The sequence below is a fragment of the Parasteatoda tepidariorum genome, chromosome 7 (genome assembly GCF_043381705.1).
Source record: "Parasteatoda tepidariorum isolate YZ-2023 chromosome 7, CAS_Ptep_4.0, whole genome shotgun sequence".
NCBI classification, from domain to species: domain Eukaryota; kingdom Metazoa; phylum Arthropoda; class Arachnida; order Araneae; family Theridiidae; genus Parasteatoda; species Parasteatoda tepidariorum.
In genome coordinates this window covers 50,671,014-50,691,301 of record NC_092210.1, presented here as the reverse complement: position 1 = coordinate 50,691,301, position 20,288 = coordinate 50,671,014, and the positions used below count along the sequence as shown (strand labels likewise).

General features: G+C 30.9%; 1 protein-coding gene across 1 annotated transcript in view; it reads left to right on the top strand.

Annotated features, from left to right (window-relative positions):
* Positions 1-20,288, top strand: part of LOC122269131 (cytosolic carboxypeptidase 6-like) — a 534,894-nt gene that overhangs the window by 433,142 nt on the left and 81,464 nt on the right. The gene's annotated exons all lie outside the window — the stretch shown is intronic.

Here is a 20,288-nt window from a genome sequence, read left to right as displayed (position 1 = left end):
TTTTCCAATAAGTAAGAATATATATATATATTGCACACTGCACATCAAGTAATCGCAAAACATTTTTGCGCATAAATGTTTGCGAATCAAATAATCTTTGAAAGCAAAAATATTGAAATAGGAATTAAGACTATACCAAAAAAGTGAAATAAATAAGCTTTTTTCCACCAAGAAAGCCCCTTTCACACCAGAATATCTAAATAAGAAAAGGGTGTACTTAACGCTTCTTAGGAATAAAACAAAATAATGTGAATAAAGCACAAATTAAGAAAGGACATTTGTACTTTATTCTCGTTATTTTGCTTTCTTCATAGATAACACAAACTATACACCTTTTTTTCATTTAAATAACCCTTAATAAATGAAAACAATGATAACTTTTTTTTTTAAAAAAATGCTCTATTTGCTAAAGCAACACCCTTTAATAAGTGAAAGTTAAGAATAACTCTATCCTTTTAAGAATGTCGCATGTCCCTAAATGGATATGAGAAAAAGACATCTAAGCGGTAGGGGGATAGCAAAAAAATACCCACCATCTTTCATTTAAAGCAAAGCAAAGAACATGGTAAATAAATGAAAAGGTCACCCGTATACCGAAAATCGTGCGACACATAAAAACAGCGGCTCCTTGTGTTCTCCTAATAGTTGATATCCATTGCAATGCCGTGTAATATCATCATGCCTGCAGCGGTAATGCCAAGGGGAGAAGCAAACATTAGAAGTAGTGCCATAAGAACGTGCGGAAATGTTAGAAATAGAAAAGAAGGAAGGCATTAGGAAAAGGTAGACAATAAAGGAATAAAAAAAAAAAACGGGGAAGAGGTTGAAGATCAGGCTGGTGGTTTCGTAATTTAATAACAAGATGCCTTAGAGACTGCTGCTATAATAATATCGGAAATTTCTTTAGTGTTTCGAGAGCTCAGGAACGAAGTTATCTCCTTTTATCCTCATATATATATAGCCTATATGTTTTTTGGGGCTTTGTACTGTAATATATTAATGAAAAATTCCTTGTTACCAAATATGTGTTTATAGATAAATTTCCTTTGTGTGTTATTTCGGCGAAGTATTCACTAATAGAATTACTAATATCCGCAAAAGTTTTAATTAAAATATGATATTTAATATTTTATTTTATTTCATAACCGTCGTTGAGCAGCAGATCCAATTTTTTGGGTTTATGACTACTAATGTTCAACTCCGTGACCGTGTAATTTTGAACCCAATCCAGACGACAAGGGAACTCCTGGATCAAGTATTGGGAGAAATTTACCTTACTGGAAAACTTTTTGATGGAACTAACCCGCATTTGCATAACATGGAGAGAAAAATCACGAAAACCTTCGACGGTTAGCCCGAAGGCAATGGAACTCTAATCCATGATCCGTCTACTACTGAGGATATTTTACGTTAAAACTTTGGTAGCTGCTAGCCGGATGCGGAATTCGTATTCACCAGCCATCGCTGAGATTCGAACCCGGTTCACCTCATTGGAAGGCGAGCCCTCTATCCCCTGAGCCATCATGGCTCATATATACATATAATATTTAAATGAATTTAACTAATTTCAATATTTGTGTGATTTTTCGATGAATTGAACACAGTTCATTTTAAACTCAAATTTTGCTGTGATGACTAAGTCTATTTAAATGCAGATATCTGACACAATTGTTTCAGTAAGTTAAAAATCAAATTTCATAGGGTGAATTGTATTCTGCAAGCAAATGTAGATATGTAATTTAAAATTTTTTAGATTAATTTTTCTTCATATTCTTCATATCATTTATTTACTATATAGGAAGTAAATATTGCATTATATGCTCTCAAAAATAGTAATCGAGCACAGTTATGAAATTTCGAAATTTTCAAAAGTACCTACCTTTGAAAATTTCGTTTCGTTTTGATTAGTCCGAAAAAATACCTACTTTTTTCATAAAAATGTGATTCTCACATATAAAAATGGTTGGGAAAATTGTTTGAACTTAAAAGCAAAAATTAACATGAACACTTGAAAAATTATTCAGATTTTTTATTTAAAAAAAAAATCCAAAATTTGGCAAGTTTTTTTTTCACCTAGATGATAATAATTATAGTCAATACATAATACTCAATTTTTTTTTACTCTAAACAATGTAGCTTTTCAAATATTAAAAATTTAGATCACGAGTACTTTTTTTCATTTTCACAAAGCTGTGGCTTTCTACAGGTGAGCATTTTATGCTGTTCTTATATGGCACAGTGAGGACTAGTTAAAAAATTGACAAAACTTCACCTAACAGTCATGAGTAGTCAGTCATAACAAGTTCATAACAATGTTCGACAAAGCCTTCGAAGAACCGTTTTGAAAACGTTTAAGTTTTGTTTATCGCGACTAAGTTAATGGCAATTGTCAGTGACCTTTTAGTTATTTAACTTTAAAATTTGTGGCATTACCACAAAATGTATAAATCCCAAACATTCTAACTGTTCGTTTCTCATAACTATTGCACTCCTGGCGCGTTTATTTGCCACCAAATAATTTTTTCCAATAAGTAAGATTAAGAGGCGAAGTTTCTGGGGTTACTCGTCGACAGTTTCTGTTTATAAATGCACTTAAAACATTCTTCACTTAGTATCGTCATTCACTGAAATCTACGAAATTTAAAGACATATGCAAAATAAAATAATGTTATTAATTAAGATCTTTCTTTCTACTGCATTATTTTTCTCCTTTTTAAAAATTTTCACATAGAACCTTCTTTCACTAAGCATTCAATTAGGAAGTAATTTCATCAAAATTTAATTGTTTAAACAATTAAGAAGAGTTGAAGTAGAAGTATGCCCATAATCTAACAACAATTACAATTATTCTCAGTTAGTGCTTCCAAAAAAAAAAGAAATTATATGATGTTGCTCCTACAAAAAATAAGTTTCACAAGATCCCACTAAGTGAAATATCGTGTACGGGGGGATTTAGAATTATTGTTTAAAAATCAATATATAGCTCAGGAGTATAATACCAAACAAGAATCATTTAGGAATATATGTATGGTAGTAAAACACAATGCAGCGTTATGTGACTGCGATCCTAGTTATTAAAAATACGATGCAGGTCGTAAATAATAATGATTTATTAAAAAAAACAGTAAAGGTTATTCAATATATTTTTTTAACTAAAAGAAAATTTTAAATGAAGTGTTCAGAGCAGTGGTAGCTCAGGGTATAGAGCGTTCGCCTCCTAAGTGAATTCCACCAATGAGATGACTCAGGTTCGAATACCAGCCGTTGCTGGTTAAAACAAATTGCCCACGGTGCTAACGTAAAATATCCTCAGTGGTAGGCGGATCATGGACTAGGTTCTTCTTGCCATCTGACTAACCATAGGAGGCTTTCATGGTTTTTTCCATCAAAAAGTCCTCTTGTCCAATTTGTCTCAATGCTTGATCCAAGAGTTATTTGTCTTCTGGATTGGGCTTAAAATTACAAGGCTGAGTTGAACATTAATGCCTGTAAACTTAGAATCGGGTCGGCTGTTCAACGCAGGTTATAAAATGAAATAAAAAAGTTAGTGTTCAAAACTATGACCCGCAACAATCTTGCACTCCTCGTAATGATGATGTAGCAATCAACGTAAATTCTCAGAATTGCAGTTTTGAATTGTTTGCGGACGCATAACTCGTTCATATTGTACTTGCGACCATATATTCATAGATGATTTTACACTGCTGTCCTGTGTTCATGTAGATTTTTGAGCAATTGTTATAAATCATCTTGGATTTATTCTTGTAAACCAACAATGAGTTTTCGCATCCGAGTTACATATATTAGCTATTGAGGAATGATGGTTCAATTAAAATCGAATCAATATCAGGAAATTAAATCTATAGTAGCTATAAAATCTAAGAAATAAAAAATATTAAAATTTATTAATATTAAATTTCATATCATGAAAGAATTTTCTAATCAAGCTTAATGATCTACTTGATTTAAGACTTTATTAGAGACTGTTTAAATTAGACTTAGAGCTAGCAGTCTCATAAGACTGTGATTACTTAGCATAAAAAAGAACATAAATGTTTCGATTATACAATGTTTTGCTAATGAAAGTTCAGATTCAGAATGTCTTTTTTGTTTTATTTATTTTTATTTTTTTATTTTTTTTTTGCCTAAATCATGTTAGAATGCTAGATTCACGGCGTATTAAAAAGAAGGATTTGTGATTTTTATTTAGTTATATTATTTTCGTAACAAAGATTGGACCTAGTTGTGGAAAACAGCGTTATAAATCGGATTAGAAGACCCTCTTTCATATCTCCTTTATCGTATTTTTGATGGAAAACTCATTTAGGGAGGATTTCTTTGGTCATGATTAAGTTTCTTCCTCAAATCAAAGTTGCAGTTTTTTTTCTTTGTTCATGTCATACTAGGAATACTCCGAAATATTAAAACTTTCCACTCTTTGTAACGCTCCAGGCTTTTATTTGCTGAACAATACATATGATTTCAACAAAACAAAGATAGAGAGAAACTTGCCCGAGCATCATTTTTTTCAAAACAAATCATAAAAGTTTAATAACGATGTATTTTAGAGGATATATGTTTATTTTATTATTTTTATTTTTACTAAATTTTTTTCTATAAGATTTTATTTTATAACTGTCGTTGAACCACCGATCCAATTTTTGGGTTCACGACTACTAATGTTCAACTCCATAGCCTTGTAATTTTGAGCCCACTCCAGAAGACAAGGGAACTTCTGGATCAAGTATTGGGAGAAATTTACCTTCATCGTGGACTTTTTGATGGAACTAATCCGCATTTGCTTTACATGGAGAAGACCACGTTAAACTTCCACGGTAATCCTGACGGGAAAACCATAATCCGTCTGCCCCATAATCCTCTAACACATAATCCGTCTGACACTGAGGATATTTCATGTCAGCACTTTGATCGGTGCAAGTCAGATGCTGATTTGTATCGACCAGCCATCACTGGGATTTGAACGCGGTTCAGCTCATTGGAAGGCGAAGGCTCTCTCTAAGTTTTATTGAAAATCTGGGAAGACACCTTTGTACATTATGAAAAATTTTATAGTTATGCGAGATTTTTCATTAGGTTTGAATGAAAATTGCCGAAAGTTATTGCCTGAATGATATTTCATAGATAACAACATGGTTGAGACCTAAAATTTCAGTTTTATAATGCTTTAGTTATTTCAAAACTTTAAACCTACTGTTTTAAGTCCAATCAAATTCGTTCACTAAAGTGAACCATTCACATCTCAGCCAGTTGTTGGTCAAAATGCGTATTTAAGAAAATTGATGCAGTTGGAAAAGCGTATTTAAGAAAATGAACACATTTCATAAAACTATATTTAAGAATTAACATAGCTGTTGAAACGTATTGTTTGATTCCATTTTTTAAATTACTATTATGATAATTGTTATTTTTTTATAAAAACGTATTGTTTGATTCCATTTTTTCAAATTACTATTATGATAATTGTTATTTTTTTTTATTAAAACGTATTATTTGATTCCATTTTTTCAAATTACTATTATCATAATTGTTATTTTTTTATAAAAACGTATTGTTTGATTCCATTTTTTCAAATTACTATTATGATAATTGTTATTTTTTTTTATTAAAACGTATTGTTTGATTCCATTTTTTCAATTACTATTATGATAATTGTTTTTTTTTTTTATTAAAACGTATTATTTGACTCCATTTTTTCAAATTACTATTATGATAATTGTTTTTTTATTTTATTAAAACTTGTTTGATTCCATTTTTTAAAAATTACTATTAGGATAATTGTTTTGTTTTTTTTCTAAAGAATTAATTGATGAATACAAGCAAATGAGTGCTGTTATGTCATCCATTTGCATAAATCTCGTAGCACGTTTTGTTTAAAATATCCCTGGAAGTATTGATTTGTTTTGAGAAACATGGAGGTCTTTGTGACCTCGACCGATTTAGCGTGCACCAACCACCATTCAATATGCGGAGATTCTTCCGCCGGTGGGAGTCGAACTCACGATCTAATGAACATCCGCCCAACGTCCTAACAACCAGGCTATCCCGACTCTAGTGATTATGTACTTCATGCTGCACTTCTTATACAGAATGGCCATATTTAAAGTATAGTGTTTAAAGTATGATAGGGCGAAAAGAACTAACCAAACTTAAACTACCTTGTATTAAGTCCTCTTTTGGTATCAAAATTTATGTCATTAAAAAAAGAGAAGTTTTTTTGCCAGGCTACACAGAAATGGCACTGTAAAGCTATTTAGAGGTTAAATTAGGAAAAATTAACATCAACGAAAAATTAACATTCTGATAATCGCATCGTACTTAATAGTCACAATTGCATTATGACGTTATATTTTCTGAATTTTTGCAACAATTTTGTCTGGCCTTAGCAACAGCGTGTCGTATGCATATTGAAGTCAGCAGATTAACCGTCTGAGTGTTAGTTCCGGCTTTTTTCGAACTTTTGGGTGCAGGCTTCCTGTATCAAAAAATCGGTTTCCCCCATGTTATTCAATGAGAGAATAGTGCATAGCAGGGAAATTTCCGTACAATTTTACCCAAGGGGTTTAACGCTGGATGGACGTCGAGTAACGAGAAAAAGTAACGTCTTGTATGCTGTCGAAATTTGATATTCACCATTCTTCCCTTATATGCAACTCGCTTGTAAGTGATTAAGTTTTGTAAGTTTTTCACCTAAGTAGAACAAAATTTTTATAGCCTCCTTTTTACTTGAAAATCTGCATACAACACGGTATTTTTAAGGAGGAACTTGATTGCTAAATTGATGTATCTAATATAAGTGCGAAATACAATTATATGAGCGTAAATACGATGTTTAATTTCTGCCCTTGATATGCTTGATTTACACCATACATGACCTTGCAGCACCGGTTTTTTGTTCCCGTGATGGCAAAAAAGCCGAACTATTTTTTAAAACCAAATATCTACTGTAAATTTGATCGAGTTTAGATCCGCAGACCCCTCATTAGCCGATTTTAAACCCTGTACGTCGAAAGATTGCCAACATCAAATTAAAAATCATAATAGTAAATAATAATAATAAATAAATAAATAAATTTTGACTAAGCTTTACTAGTAAAATAGTCATAAAAACTTAAAAACATTGTTTGGTTTAAATTTTATACACTATAGCTTATATTTGTGATTATTTCATTCGACTAGGGTAGAACAAGCATGATGACTTGGTGCGCAAATTTACTCGGACCCATATTCAACCCACAGTAGACTGTTCGTAAATTCACGGTTTTCACTGGAACACCTTTGTCAAGCATAACTGGCAGCGATCAGTAAGCTGGTGGGGGATGAATTTGATCAGTCTGCTCTTCGTTAAACTGTTCGACCGTAAAGTGCACGACTTCGCACATCGTCGGGCTGCCAAGGCAGGGGAGCTCTGCAGGAGGGATATCCTAGCCCTTCTGCAGAGGATCGAAATTGTGATGGCAGATCATTCTCAAGGATGTTTCCCAAACCATTGCCAATAGCTCATTGTGCAGCAAATTACGTTGTAAATAAAGTACCTACCTACCGGACTCATATTCTTATTATAAGCAAATTCAACTGCAAATATTGATTTGAAATAAGCAAAAAAATTAATAAACAGCTTTTTTATGTTTCACCTTCAAGACATCTGGTAAAGGACAAGATTAATGAATCTACGCACGTAAAGCAGTTTCAGGAACAAAATAAATAAGTAAATAATTATTTATTTTATTAATAAAATAAAAATATTCTGTTAAATTTTTTTTTTAATATTCACCAATGTAGTTTATAGAATAGTTTTACTTTTATGATTTGTAACGCTTGCAAAGAAAACGAAAAATAATCTCAGAGGAATTCAATTAAGCACATTCAGCCCAAAAATTAATTTTTGTTTTAAAAATCTCAAACTTTTTATGTCTGAAATAGATTTTCCTTTTCACTTAAGTTGGTCCACATTAAGGGGTCTTTCATTAACCGGCCGTTTGCTCAACCGACCATAAACCTGATAACCTTCACATAAAATGCTCGACTGAGCTCAAGTGTCGTGCGGTAAAACTAAAGTTATTTCTGGCATGGAATTCCTCAAGAAAATAAAATTACCTTCTCGAGTTCTTAGAAATTTTTAACCACCCAAAGAAAGTATTAAAAGAATAATTTCGATGTTGAAAGAGTATCTCTGCTTTCGTTTGTAGTCTCTCGAAAATTTCAACTCAGAACATTCTTTTCATTGTCTTTTTCCCATCCAAAGGAAAGACGAGACTTTTGTAAAAATGATATCGAATATTTTACAAATTCAATGGTACCAGGAAAGTTTTTCACGTAAAAGAATTTTTTTTTGTTTTATGTTGAAATATATTTACATAATTAAATTTTTTTATGTAGACTTTAGTGTTTCTTAAAAATTTGTTAAGGCTTTCAGCGTTTTATCGATAGTTTTGCACTCAATATTCTTTTAAAAGAAATAGGCAAGGGGAGAAAAAACTTTTAAGTTCTAATATTTTTATACTTTTTCTAACATTTAAGCATATTCAGAATAATAATTTAACCCTTTGTGGTCGTAATAAGCTTATCCATGGATGTCATGCTGGTCGGAATTAATTTTCGTTGAACGAACAGTAATACACAATATGCAGGATTATGTTGGAAAAATAAAGTTTATTAATTCTTTTTTTAACTCAAGATATATGAAACGCAATAATATGTTTTAATTTTATGTAAAAATTATATTTTATAGTTCTCCGCCGTGTGGTATCCTTCAAAGCAGTCTCCAATATGAACATGTATCGCAGCATATCGCAAACTTGTATCTCGAACATATTCGAGAACATGCGTCGCAAAAATAATTAGTTTGCCTTCAGCCATTAATTTTTCTGTTTGAACATGCAGAACAAGCTTTACTCTTTACATCTTCACAGTGACGCAATATTTCGCACCCCAGCAAGAAAAGTGACACAAGTAAAAAAACAGCAATTTTGAAGTTATGTTAATAGAAAATATGTATGAAGTGCCCCATCAAGCTCAAAAAGCGTCACATCTCTAGTTTATCTAGCTGAGGGCAGTTGCGTCAGTTTTGAGTCTAATTCAGAATAAGGGTTATCGTATTCTTTTAGTTGATTTGTATCAAATGCTGCATTTTTGAGTTATGCCACTTTTCTTGCCAGGGTGGGATATGCAATTTGACACTAAGCTGTGACTAACATCTTTGAGGTGGTGGCTGAAAGCAGGCATACTACTGGAACGGTTAAAAAGCGTTGGTGGCTGAAAGTAGACTTACGACCGCAAACGGCTAAATTTCATTTGCAATACAAACAAAGAGCTTTGATATTTCAAAACTGATGCTAACTTCAACCTTAAATTCATTTCATTTTTTATTTTTGCCCTATTTATATGTCAAAGCTGCAGAATTTTAATTCTCCCTTTCCTTTAAGACTTAATGTTTGTTTTATTTCTTAGATTTGTCAGTTGATTTAGTTTTCATTATATAATCAAACAGTTTTAAGTTTAGTTGTTTAGTCGTAAATTATAACTGGTTTATTTGAATCCAATTTTATTTGTAAATCATTACTGAAGAGCTTTGTGGAGGAATTTTCTAATTGACAGTTATAAAAACATTTTGATTTCTCGGAGAAAGATCTTATTTTCGGCTGAACTGCATTTATTTAGTTTATTTAAGTTTATAATTTTAGCAGATTTAAGCGTAGGAAGTCACTAAAAGAAAAACTTGAGTATTTTCGGATCGGAAGAAGCTTCTAGTGGCATCTAGTAGCTTCTTAGTCTAGAAGCTTCTTGAATATTAAATACTTTAACAACCAACAATCCACGAGAAATTGTCGATGACAGTTTGTAGACAAATGTACTTGGAACCTTGCACTTCAAAAACACTAAACTTTCACTTTCATCTATTGAGACATCTTAAAATTTACCAACCAGACAAGCCAAACTAAATAAATGTCGTATAAATAATTTAGATTGTAATAAGAGAATTTTTTTTTAAATGGAGACATTCTTTTAGAAATTTTGAAAGAAAATGACTACTTGAATCTTCTTCATCTATGGAATACTATTTGTTAATGTGAATATCTATTGAATTCCTATGATATTCTTAGTCATGTTTTAATTTTTGATGGAGCATTTATATAATTGTATTAATGTCGTATATTTATAAATCCTATCGCTAAAGATTAATTTCAAATGTGATTCCTAAAGTGTTTTGATTATTTTTCTTACTTTTTATGATTGCAAAATAGTGAATATTAAGCATTAAAGCAATCACAAGAATACCTTTTATTGAAAGGTCATCTCTTTTAAATGATTAATAAATAAAACTGTGACTTATTGATGATTTTCAAATTATGTGATAACTTAAAAAAAATCAGTTTTGTAAATGACTTCTTTCTAAGTTGACACATACTGTGTAAATCTTCACTGACTAATTATGAATTTTTAAAATGCAAAATTATGTTTTTTTTTCTTTATTAAACACTTAAAAAATCAAATATAAGTTTAAGATTAGATTTCATTCTATTCGAAGCTTCGTAAAACAGAGTAAATTTATAGCAAAATCAATTTCCAAATCTCGAATGTAATCACTTTAAAGAAAGTCACTTTCCTTCCTGAATAATGCAAAACTATTTCCATTCAACTCCATTTCTTTATGACCTTTTTTTTCTACCCTTACCCACTGAACAAATCTACCCTTAGATGACGGCCGGGGATAAGAGTCGAAATTTGGAAGAGAAAATACCTACTTAGAACCTATCTCCAAAATAACGACCTCTTGAAATAGGTTTACAAATGGAAAAGCTCGGAATTAAATAGTCCCAATCTTAATTAACGACAGTGCTCAGGATTTTTCTTAAAAGTATCTCGGAGGGCTGGGGCAAAATATAAAAAAATAAAGTTACCCTTATCTTCCAATACCCTCTTCCCTTGCGCTTTTACCCATAAAATGCGAAAGAGAGGAGATATTAAGAACAACTTTCTAGCGCAAAAGATAATGGCGACGAAACCTTTAGGCTTAGCTACTCTGTAAGAAGATGGCAAAAAAAAAAGTTTGGAGAGTATCATCTTAGTCTCCCCTTTACCCTGGAGACCTTGCCTTTCGTGTTCATTAAGTCGGGTACAGAAAGGTGTTTACACTGTACGCGGAGGAGTCGTTACAGAGGCAGCGAAAATACACACTTGGGAAAAAACGCGCCATTTTTTTTATCACACGTTTTTCAGTGAAGTCTAAGCCATTCGAATCTTTCGCTATCGGCAGTAGAAAATAATCCCTTCGTTAGTATCTGGTATATGAAGTGAAATTGGGTTGATGAGATTTTGAAATAAGTAGATATACATTGAAGAACGGGATTTTCGCAAATAGATTGTTGATATCTTTTTATTGCCACTTTATTTCTTTTTTCTCTTTTTGTTTTGTTTAAATGCGATTATTTTCAAAAACAGATGCACTCTCTTTTATCCGATATAGGTATGAATAAGACCAATTGTAACAGCATTGAGATTTATGAAATCACCAAATTATCCAAAAATATTTCTTAGCCTTTTCGTTAAGAGTACGCTGTACCGCTAGTGAAACCAATCATTGCAAATTCTATTTTTACCACATTTGTAATTTCAAAGCTTAAGTATAAAAATTATGATTTCAGATGAACCAAGGAAAAACTATGAAGCCTCACTTGCTAAAAATGTTGTTTTTCAATATATATATATATATATANCACATATAAAGAATAATTTTTATCTTAGGATAATTCTATATTCAGAAGTATCGCATTAAATTATACTAGTAGATGTGTCTTGAAGGAGGCTATTGGTTATTCCCATTTATAGTTTTTCCTTATATTATTTTATTTCATTACTTGTGTATGTATATATATATATCTTCATCAGCTTACACGATTATATCCGCAAAATGGAGGGCTTTGTAATATTGTATTAATATAGTCAAAGCAAAATACATCAATACAATACCGAAACAATGGGAGGGGGGTATCCATTTGTGTATTTTTATTTGTGTTTTATTCCCATTGTTTTGTTTTATTTATACGTAGCAGAAAGTATACCCTATTCTAACATATTCTAATAAAATAATATATTCTAATATATCTTACATTTTTTATTAAAATGAAAATGAAATTTCCAGTTTTAAAGAATGAGCAAAAAACAACTTAGTCGCAGTTTTGATAAGTTAGCTGTACATTTACACCCATAAAATTTTTTAGGAGTTAGAAATTATTCTTGGTAATATCGTATTTATGATTCTCAATGTATTTGATGTCCCGATAGCAATTACTTATATTTTGATCTTCGCCTCCTATAACACATTTCATATTTTGAAAACTCATTAAATCGTTATAATCACGTCTAATTCATCTTTCAAGGAAAGAGACTCTTCATTTTGCTAGAATCTTCTAATAATTACCCTTTTAACAAAAAGTGTACAGGCTTTCAAAAGTTTTAGAAAAATGGAACACTTGCCTAAATTCAAAAAATTTGCAATAATATTCTCCAGGGGTGATTTTGATAGAGAAAATTGCAACTGTATCCAAATGACTGACCCTCCCAAAGTCAAAATGCCGTTCATCCTCAGAAAGCCGTTACCCGTCATCCCCTGAGGATAAGGGGGCAAGAGTCCAGGAGGGGGGGGGGCTCTCTTGGACTCTATTTACCTGATGGAGAGCGGCTGTTCGTATTGGCGTAACCAATAATGAACTGTTAGGTAATTAACGTTGATTAAGGAAATCGACGATGCGAATAATAAGTTTTAAACCCTTGTGGCGTCAGTACAGCATAAAATTTTCGGAACATCGTTTAAACCATAAATGCGCAAAATATTGATTTGCTATACTTTCTATGTTGCTATCTCATTTTCAAAGAGAGAAGGGGAAAGATTTAGAAACCAAATCTTTGGACGCTTATATCGAATAGATTTCTTACAATGATTGAGATATTTTAAACTCTTTATTGCATCGCATTAAAGCTGGAATATTTATAACATTATGTAATTTCAATGGCGTATGAAATCACGTGATATAAAATCAGAAAACCTGTAAATGAAATAGCAGTGAAAGATTAGTATGTAATAACCGTTTTGTATATATATTATAGTGGGGTTTGAGTTTAACAATTTGGTTTCTAATTTGATAATTTTCCGTTACATTGTCATTGAACAAGCTAAGTTAAAATATTTCTGCAAAATCTGCATAGTATTATATCATTTGCACAGTATTGTATAATTTTTAAATAATTTACGACGTTATTAATTTACCGCACCAATGCTAATTGCTTTAAAGATATACGAAAATCAATGAATTCTTCTTACCTTACTTAGCAAAATTTAATTTAGAAAGTCAGAAATACAATTCTAGCAGAAAATGAAGAATATTTTAAGATATGTGTGTTAGCAAGACAGCACTGCATCAGGGGACACACTGCCTGCTAACAAAGGAGCCTTTCGGCCGTTAGTGGTAATACCAAAAACTGACTGTACCCCGAGGCTCCGTAATGGATAAACAAATAAGAAAAAGCAATTAAAAAATTTAAAATGTAAATGCAATGAAAAATTAATGGCAAACACACATAATTTAAAAGTATACAGAGTAAGACTTAATAATGAAACGCCCACACATAAGAAGAATAAAGATAAAGTTACAGTTAGAATAACCAAATTAAAATAAAATATAATTTGCCAAATCATTAAGAAAACTTTAGAAATAAATCAAGTGCTAACCCCTTTTGAAAATCTTGAAAAATGAAGTAAAAAACATTCAATGAGTAAAAATTCTTAAAAAATGCTGCCATCTATATGCTTCAGGAACAAAAAATCTTAAATTTCACCGCATAGGCCTATTTATGCGGGCTTCAATATCAGCAAAATTATTTGAACGTCTTTAAAATATTTTCAATTAAAATACTGTAATTATGATATTTTAATTCAAAATATTTTAAAGACATTCAAATAAGGTTTTAGCTACTTTTCCATCTTGACTTATTATTTTACATGTTATTTACTTATTTTGTCTTTTTCCGGATTTGTGTAAATCAGTTCCATTCCTTGATTAGACAAAATTTAATAAAATCATCTGTGCTTCTTGAGACATTTGTTTCCTCAGCAGAGGCTGTTGAGTTAAAAAGTATTGCCTAAGATTTTGTTAATTGAGTGCTTGGAAGCGAACGAAGTAATATTGTGTTACACTGAATAGTCTTTATTTAGATTTTGATGAATAAATTTGCTTTTTTGAATGATTTAGAATTTGCTGTGGAAAGGAAACTTGTCTCAGAGAACAAAATGTTTTTCTTGTACAATATTTTCCTGCACTCATTTGATTCGCATGTCTCCTGATTAAACCGAAAAAATATTTTCTTTCCTGAGAAAAAATCTTTTAATCTTGTACACACAACTATGACACGTAAAAGATTTAATAGGATATAGACTGCTTGTGATAGTTGTAATGCTTTAAGACTATGAAAATCACACATTCAGCAATGGAAGTATTGAGTTACAGTGTGTTTGTCACTTAAACACTCTAACAATTAAGGCCGTGTCTAGTTTTTCTGCTCATTCGATTTTTTCTATGGTGTAACTTGTGAATCGTCGAGACTAATTTTAATCAACTCTTTTAAACCAACTCTAAATCTTAATCTCTTTTTTTTGTAATTCTTAAAGGAAAATTTGGAGTCACTTAATTTTTTTCTTGGAGACCTACACTTTACAACACAAGAACTCACACTCACTAGGATACACTTTATTTTTTTCTTGGAGACCTTCACTTTACAACACAAGAATTCTCACTCCCAATGATTCGCTTTATTTTTTTCTTGGAAACCTTCACTTTACAACACAAGAATTCACACTCACAATAATTCACTTTTTTTCTTGGAAACCTTCACTTTGCAACACAAGAATTCATACTCACAAGGATTCACTTTATTTTTTTCTTCAGTCAGTGCAAAAATCTCCAAAAAAACTTTTTACGAAATGCTGTAGAGTGTGTGGTTGCGTTTTCAGTTCATCACTCACTGAGCTAAGGATCACTGACAAAGTTACTGAACATTCTCAAAGTTAAAGCTCACTCTCAAGAACCCTCCAAAAAACACAAAGAACTTTCAAACTCAATAACTTACTTATGTAACAAAGATATGTAATTCATACTTAGATAAAAGATTTGGCAGTGCGGGCATTCAGTGCGTCTTATTAGAATTAGTTGTTTAGAAAATATTGGAAAAGTTTTTGTCAGTGCTGTAATGATGCTAATTTCTTTGTAAAACAAAATTCATATTTTTATCTTGATTAATCTTTAATTACAGAAATATAATAATAATCCCGCAAGTTTCATTGTTAAAAGAATGTGTAGAAAATAATTGAAATGTTTGAATTTCATCAACAAATTTGTAAAATGAAAAACAGGCTTGAAAAATAGAAGTAACTGGTTGAATCCTCTAAAACAGACATCTCCGTCCTTCGGATCAAAATCGATCCCTAAACATCACCAATCCAACCAGCAGTGACAGTCAAATTTTAAATGGTAAGTTATTCAAATAAAAAAATATTATTAAGTGATGAAAGTAAGTCATTAAGTAGACGCGTTAACTTATATTTTTAATACATTACGCGAGTAAATCTTACAAAATAATAATCAGAAAATACACAGTCGCTGATATACTTACAGATAATAAACATTTTGTTGTAATTACTGAAGATTTCACTAAGAACTTAGAATAAATGACATATCTCCTGTAATACATATCCCATTCGCTCGCTGGATCCTAAATAAAAGTTATGGTGCATTTTATAAATGCGAATATGTTTGCATTATGAGAAAGCGAGATAAAATATGCAGACAAAAATAAAGAGAACAAAATAATATATTTTGCAGAATAATAAATACTGTGAAACATTGCGTGAAGCTGAAAAGTTTACGGAGTGCAAGCAATCATTGATAGTTTATTTGAGATAATATAAAATCCTAATATATAGTGCTATGTGAACACGTAAATATTGCCGAACAGTTTTTACTGATTGGCAGTTAAAGAGCAATGCTGTGCGTTTAGAAGTCACGGGCAGTTTGCTAAAGAATCACCCCAAGAATTTGATCTAATGATCAGATTTTTAAGTACTAGGGCTTAAGGGAATGACCTCAAATATGCTAATTAGTTAGTGCAGACGATATTTTAAGCAACACAAAAACGTACTTTCTTTGAATATATCTTTTTTACGGCTGATTATGATTCTTGACCCCCAAAATATGTGGGATAGTTGCGATCTTGGAAATATGGTTCTATAGTTTGGATAACGAGCGAAAGTTTAAATTCCTATATAAGTAGTTAATTTTAAATCATTTTAAAGAATGTAATTTTATGTGACGAAATACAAATATTTGAACGAAATCGGTAAACAGTTCCTAAGAAATCGAATTTTAAAAAAATCAGATATTTAAAATTTGAATTCTTGGGAACTATTTGAGTAATTTCATTGAAATTCTGGTTTTTGCCTTATAAAATTATATTTTTCAAAATGATGTATATTTTATCATTCAAAATTTTTTCGACTATATTATTATTGTACTATTATTAAATAAAATAATAAGAAATAATGTATAATTATTAAAAAAATGTCTATGTATGGAAATTGCATAATTGTGCGCGAATTTTTTTTTAATTCGCTTATAAAGTTCTCGAGATATGACAAAATGCGCAAAAAGTTAAATTAACATTAAGGGAATCCGAAGTTTCCACCGTTCTTCTGACCAAGCAATAGGACCATATTTCTCAGATTGTGGTTACCCCCCATATTTTTGGGGTCAGAAATCCAAATCTGTCAACAACAAAAAAAGCTGTGGCTGATTTCTTAACTTAAAATATAGTCTGCATTATCTTATTAGCACATTGAGGGTCACCTGCTCGACCATTAAAACTGAGTCCTAAGACGTGAAGATCTGATCATTAGATCAAAAATTATTTTGGATTCTTTTTTTTTTGCATCGTGCGCTGTACATTTCCTTAAAAATAGTCATTAAGTGTGCTTAAAAAAACATTTTAGCATTCGAGTAGGGGAAAAAATATTCAACTATTTTAAAAGTATACACCGAAAACAAAGAAAAACTGTTTTATATCACAGATAAAAATACAAACACATTATCTCTAAAAGAAACTTTTTACGCAATTCTCAAAGCACAGTAAACAGGAACAGACACTAAGTGAGTGAACAAAATAAAAACAGGATGGAAGGGAAAAAAATAGCTCTTTCAAATTTTTCAGGTTTTTAAAAAACATTGACAAGCCTTCTTGTTTACTTATTTATTTCTTAGAGACCTTAAAACAAAGGAGCGAAAGACGGAATGATCCATTTTTTGGGAAAAAGGGGGGTGATAAAGCTAGGTGGCAAGTGTAATCAAAGTCACTGATTCCTTTACTGACAACTATGGTGATGAAGATACATGCGATTTTGATATCGGGGGATTCCGGGCGCGTGAGTCCAGGATTAACTCCCGGACTGCTCCGGTAATCTCTCGGAATTATGGGAAGGCCGTGTCTAGCATATTTTCCATTTCCAGGCTTTTTTTTTCTTGTTATTATAGAACTTCTTACTTTTTTTCCCCTTCTTCTTTTCTCTTAAGAACTATGCCTTAAGAATATATTACGTGTTAGTACTACTGTCGGAAGGGGACTTTCGATACTGTGACAATCTATGACAGATAAATCGACGTGTGGTGTAATGGCTCGACTTCTAGCACGGGTGCCCTAAGGGGGAAATATGATTTATTACTTTCAAAAATCGATAATATTTTTTTCATTATTGCACTTTCTTTTTTTAAAGAACTTTCAAATCCTTGATACTTGGCACAGGATTTATGGAAGAGGATTATTTGGTTTGAATTTAGATAAATGGTTTAAAGACTGTCTGTTTCTGAATACAGAGCCGTAATTTATGATAGTAAAGATTTTAAAGTAGTATATTGCCAACTAAGCGGATATAATTATTCCCGAAAACCTACCTTTATATCGAAGAATGATAACGGTTTTAACATTATTGAATCGGTAAAGGTTTTGTTTTTGTTTCGTGCTCAAAATTATCGATTTTGCAATTTATTTAAACTGGTATTGTTTAGATTTACTCTTTTTTTAAATATATAACTATTCAAATATTTAATCAAAAATATACTTACTTGCAATTATTAACTACTAGACGACTTTTTTCCGCCTTTTCTAGATAAGTAAAATTTGAAGTTTCTCGAGATTTGAAATCGCTCTTTCAAATTAAGACAAACTGACTGACCTTGCATCAGAAAGGTTCTGGGTTCGAATCTCGGGCAAGGCATGGATGTTCTATAATTCTCTGTACTATCTATCCTTACTGTGAAAGCAACGTTAGCCCACCTAATATGGTGCCCCTAAAAGAGTGGCCAACGAATCTGCCCTTCAGATGCCAGTTCCACGCAGTTCATTCCCCAGGCAGGCATTGGAAAAAAATTCAATACAATATTTAAGTGTTAAGTATAAACTCATATTTTTCAAGTGAGAGTGAATTTAATTTTTACCTCGTACATCTTCGCATCCTCAGGTTTTGAACCTTCAGATAAATCTTTCTGATTCGTCGCAGATGGGTACTGTAATGAAATTGCTTTTAAAATATTCAGTAAAACATGTGCTAATATTTTAAATAAATATGCTAATTATCTCAGTTACGCATTTAATGGATAATAAAAAGTAAGGAACTTTGATAAATCACACTGCACTTATTCACTGTTATTAATTATCTTTGTGTTAGCAATTAAAATACTCTATAGTAAGTCAATACATTTTATTTGTAAGGATTTTCCTCGCGTCAAAATAAAACGAAATTGAACTGTTATAATCTTCCTTAAGTTGAAAGAAAACACAGATTTAAAATAGTAAATATATAGTTTAAAGCAAAAGAATAAATTTTAAAAAATAATGTATCTTATTAGCTCTCTTGGAGAACTAGGACACCATAACTAAGTAAATGCATATTTACACTAAAAAGTTTAAAATCAGTCTTTGCATTCATATGATAAGTTTAAATGGTAATTAAAAATCAGTCAGTTTTATCAGTTAAATCAGTTTTATCTAATTTTTTAAACCTAGATGAAGTATTTTTTTGCTATTACTGTTTTTTTTCTTTTCAAAACATTTAAACCTAGGATTTATGACCTAACTGATCAAATTCTTAAATGAAGTAACACAAACATATAATTTGTGTACGTTAAATGTATCCAGCATCTGTTGGTGTCTAAACTCTTGTCAATAAAAATTTAGATTATTTTTATACATTTTGATATTTTCATTTAAAGGAGATTGATATACCGCTTGATAGTTAAAAATTTGTGTTTAAAAAATTTCAAATATAGCATTTATTATTAATATTGGCCAGCAAAAAGTTTTAGCCTCAGAGTTTAATAAATTTAAACGTCTTGAAATTGAAACGTTATTTGGACAAATAAGAATAAGCATTTTTATGTTTAAAATACTTTCGAATGGTTAAATATAGTATTTCTTTATTTTTTGATAGCTAATATTAGCCTGCATATTTATTTCTAGCACGCGTTATTTGCTTCAAGATTTTAAACTATGAACTTAGCAGCATTTTCTTCCTTTTCGAGATATCATCTGCATCAATTTTCTTAAACTTTTTATACCTATGATGTTTCCATGACAACTTAACGTTGAAACAATGAAAAAATACGTTTTTTCGAAACTGCATGCGCACAACTCAACGTAGAAGAGTAGAAAATAGCGCAAAAAATATTAGCAATCTGTAACAAAAAACACTGTAGCAATAAAAAAAAATCCATAAATTTAGAAGATTCTGTCTATTTTTTGACTTTTTTTCATTTCAGTTTGTTCGAATTAGTGAAAGATTTGTCCGATTTTCGAAATTATTCTTTTGAGATTCCTTTTTCAGCTTTCGAACAAATAAAAGTAAAGAAAGGAAGTAAATGAAGAAAAAAAATTTAAAAAGAAATTATTTCCATCAGAAATTTATTACACTTTAAAACTGATTTAAAAAGTGATTGAAAAAGAAATAAATATAAGTGTGTTAACTATAAAAATAAAATGAAGAGTTTGTCTGCGTGTCTGTTTCTCTTATAACTCCAGAGCCGTTTGTAAAAAATCCTAAAACTTGGTCAGTATAATTTAGCCTCCAATCCTATAAGTATAAGACAGTATAATTTAGTCTCCAGTCCTATAAGTATAAGACAGTGTAATTTAGCCTCCAATCCTATAAGACAGTATAATGTAGCCTCCAATCC